Below are 3,930 nucleotides of genomic sequence, written 5' to 3' on the forward strand. Positions count from 1 at the left end.
TATTTCTCCATTGAATAAACACACGATTCAGTTAGATAGGGATTTTTTGCAAAAGAAATAGTTACAATTGCAAGCATTTTCAAGCATTTTATCCAAAATATAAGCACTTTTCAAACCTTGAAAACACAACGTCAAAATGCAAGCATTTTTAAGGATTTCCAGCACCCGTACGAACCCTGATTTTTTATAAATAAGTGGGTTAGAGCAGTGTGCTTGTGCTCTGAGAAGGTTGCAAGTACCCGGTTTGATCCCCACAGGCTGCCCCTCTGGGTCACTGAGGAAGACCCTTAACCCCACACTGCTCCCCAAGGGGATGGGTTAAATGCAGAGAGTTAATTTCTCCACTGTGAGATCAATAAAGGTAATTTATTATTATTTATTATTCTATAGTTTGTATCAGATGGTCCCTGCGTTAAGTCCCCATGTGGTGAGGATGTTTCATCTGCTGCTCTGTTTGTCTGGAAACAAGGTAATCGTAATTTCCTAGTCTGTTTTGGGACTTTAACCAAAACGGTCAAATTGTTTCTAATTGTTGTTGTTTAAAGTTATTGCAAATTGTCTAAAAAGATAACTTCCCTAAAAAGATCTCTAAAAAGATTCATTATTCATTAAGTTTATGTGAAATGAAATGTGCAAACAAGCTGTTATTTTCTGCTAGATGATTTTCCCTTTTTCCTTTGAACAAATGCTCGCTGTTCTCTGGGCTAATGGACCTGATAAGACTAATAATAATTAGAACAGGGAGCAGAGAAAAATAAAACCTGGTAGTTTATTTATATCATTCAGCCTCAGGTTAGAAAAATCTGCAAGATGGGAGAAAAAAATAGCAGTGAACAGAAAATATAGGCTTCCTAGATATGGTACGGTCATTACTGTTTTTTCTCTAGCAGACAGTCAGGACTCTCCTCTTCCGCAGCTTTAGCTATGTGATGTGCTAAAGATAGTTTTATCTAACAGGCATTTATGTCTCTGAATAAGAAATGGCCTTGAAGGCAGGAGATGTGGACCAGGAACAAAGGGTTCCTCTAAGTATCAGTGCTGCAGTCACAGAGGTGTAATGATATTTCACACTGCAGCACATCTAAGCCTGGATTTAGGACTTGTTGCTGCTAACAGTCACAACTGCTGCATTTAAACAAGGTTTCCAGCACATTGCATTTTAGTTCAGTCTATTCATTAAGCACTATCAAAACAGACAAACAAGATAAAGTTTATGAAGATCTGTGGTCCATTTGTTTCTTTTGATGTCTGTTTAAAGAATGCACTGGTGTGTTTCAGCTCTGCTTGTTTCACAGCGCAGCACCAATAGCTTAGGTACTGTATGAAAGATAAGGTTGAATAAAATTGTAAGAGAGAGATAAACACCTTTTTTTTTTATTAAAGAAAATGCTAAAAAAAAACATTTCAAATAAAGAAACAGATTTAGTTTGTTTTATTTACCCAGTGTGATGTATGATGCTTGAGGTTTGGTTTGGAGCTCATTCTTAAACCAGAGAGGGTTTAAAAAGGGGACGGTGTCGATTATTTTACAAATTGATTAATCTGTCAATTATTTTTTAGATTAATTGATTAATAATCAGATACTGTAGCCGAAGGTTCCTTAAGGATTTTTTTATGAAATTAAACCAGGTGAAACTAAAACTTTTCCACTTGAGGTGTTCTGGATAGAGCATATTGAAGGATAAAAAATTTTTTTTTAAATCTTAAATGCGAATGTTTATATATATTTTTTACAATCATGGTATAATTACATGTGATGCCATTTTTTTCCCCCTGATACCGATACTGATACCTGGCTGTGCAGTATCGGCCGATACCGATACCATCTGTTTGAAATTGATGTGTGTATATATGAAAAACTGCATCCTACTAATTGCTTTGTTAAGCTGCTGCCAACCTTTGTTAAGCAGGAAACAGACGAATACAAAGTGAATACAGTAGAACTTTTTACTGCCTACCTGGAATGGGGGACAGTAGTTGAAGAAACTTTTGGCTCTCAAAATGGTATCGGTGCTCTATTTGTTGGTACCAATACTTCCATTTAAGTGCTGGATCGGGGTCCCGATGGTATCGGTATCGCTGCAACACTAGTTTAAATCGTGCAAAGAAAAGCTAACCAACATTAGTTTCCTTAATCAGTGAGTTAGCATTATAATTAGCAGAGTTGCATCGTCTCTCAGTCAATTCACTAATCAGAATAGTTTATAAATACTAAAAGTCTTAATATGGATCCCTAAAGGATCAAAGATTTTATTTAGACTGCAACAAAAACTGTCTTTTACAAATCAAATAATTTTCATCTAAATAATCCAAAATATTTTGGTTTTAAGGAAATGTGTGATAGGCACCAGCACCCCTCGCGACCCCACTTGGGACAAGCGTGTAAGAAAATGGATGGATGGATGGATGGATGGAAATGTGTTTCGGATGTTTTCAGAAAACTGAGCTCCCTGCTGTTATTTTTATAAAATTCCACCAAATTCTGTGACAAACCAGGTAAATCAAAACTTGATTTAATATTTGAATCAATATAAATAAAACATCTACACAATTCATGGCATTATCAAGTGAAAAATCAAATCACATCAAAATAATTGTGAATATCATATGGCCAAATCCCAACATAGTGTTTCAACTGGGAACCCCTGATCTAAAAACTAAAATAAATAAATAAACAACAACTAGTGAGAAAAAGTTTAATGATAAATCATCGTTAAAAATACAACAAACTCATTCCACACCAGGAGGTAAGAAATGCTAATAAAGGATGGTAATGTGAGTGGATTGTGTCAATGACTTTAGTTTGCTCTAGAAAACAAATTTATTCAGTTATAATAACATCAGCTTTTTAGTTGCTAGGTAGATACTGTGTTAAATAGTCACATTTTTACCAATAAAATGGTTAAAACGTCAATTCAGAGGGAAACAATCATACCTCATTACGCATAGGGTGGGCTCATCTGAATGTAATTGAATGTAATTGTTTTTAGTAAGTATAAGAAACTTTAAATTAGCAGTTTTTACTTTGACATTGAACACATTTTAAAATAGAATCTTAAAACACCATTTGTTATCCTTAGAGTAGAACATATCAGCCGCTTTAACTTATTATTAGGGTTAAAAACAGTTTGATGTTGGGTCGAACTCATCCTCAGCGTGTTGTGTGGTGAATGGGTCCATGTTTGGACCAGGCTAGAATAATAATAACTTCATTATTCCTCTCAGATTCCTTTAGAGAAGTTTACAAGCTCAACCCGATGCCCCCTTTCTCTCGGTAAAGTTTAAAAGTGGCCTTTATTAATGTCACACTGTACTGTGCTGCTCGGCAAACCTTTCTGAAGGAATTTCTTCTCCGCTGTGATTACATTAGCCTTTGAAAAATGGCGTCCAACTTACTTCTGTAATTTATGCCTTTTTTTCCATCAAAGCTCTAAGATTCGTCAAGTCTTTTAATGAATGCATATTGTAGGGAGAGAAATGCAAATCCCTTTAAAGAACAACCGCGTTTAAAAGTACTTGCTGTACTTATTGACTGTTTACTACTTTAAAACTAGACCTTAAAGGCTTCTGCAGGAACAAAACAAACATATCATTTCAATTTTAATTATTAATTCAAATTTGATTAATTATAGAAACGTCTTGAACTAAAACTTATTGTGTCCAGAACATGTTTTTAATTAAAACATGTAAAGCTCCAGGCTGCTCAATGGAACAGTGGGTAACACTGCTGCCTTTCAGCAAGGAGGTTCTGGGTTTGATTCCCGGCCCGGGGTCTTTCTGCATGGAGTTTGCATGTTCTCGCTGAGCATGGGTGGGTTCTCTCTGGGTACTCCAGCTTCCTCCCACAGTCTAAAAACATGACTGTTAGGTTAATTGGTTTCTCTAAATTCTCCTAAGGTGTGAATAGTTGATTGTCTCTGTGTTGCTCTG

This window comes from Cyprinodon variegatus, unplaced genomic scaffold (assembly GCF_000732505.1).
Source record: "Cyprinodon variegatus isolate N-32 unplaced genomic scaffold, C_variegatus-1.0 Scaffold41, whole genome shotgun sequence".
NCBI lineage: Eukaryota > Metazoa > Chordata > Actinopteri > Cyprinodontiformes > Cyprinodontidae > Cyprinodon > Cyprinodon variegatus.